This window comes from Empidonax traillii, unplaced genomic scaffold (genome assembly GCF_003031625.1).
Source record: "Empidonax traillii isolate 1590-97213 ecotype Southwest subspecies unplaced genomic scaffold, ASM303162v1 scaffold119:size1479319, whole genome shotgun sequence".
In the NCBI taxonomy this organism is placed as follows: Eukaryota; Metazoa; Chordata; class Aves; order Passeriformes; family Tyrannidae; genus Empidonax; species Empidonax traillii.
The window spans coordinates 1467296-1467559 of record NW_020955312.1 but is presented as its reverse complement, the minus strand read 5'-3'; positions in this window follow the sequence as shown (position 1 = coordinate 1467559).

The window sequence follows — 264 nt, the reverse complement described above, 5'->3', positions numbered from 1 at the left end:
ACCCAGAAAGCCTTCGGAGAAGACAGCCAAGGGCTGCCGGGGCAAAGGAGGGTGGGCTTTTTCTCTTCTTTCTCCCTTTTTTTTTTCTTTTTTCTTTTCTTCACCTGCACTATCCAGGGTGAATCTGAGTGCAGCTGATGTACGGAAAAGAAGAAGGATCCGAGTCAGTATTTTCTTTTCTCTTCGCCAAGCCGAGGAATAGGATTTCAATTATTTATCCAACCGAACCCTCTCCGGGTAAGACGCTACTGGAGCCAGTGGGAT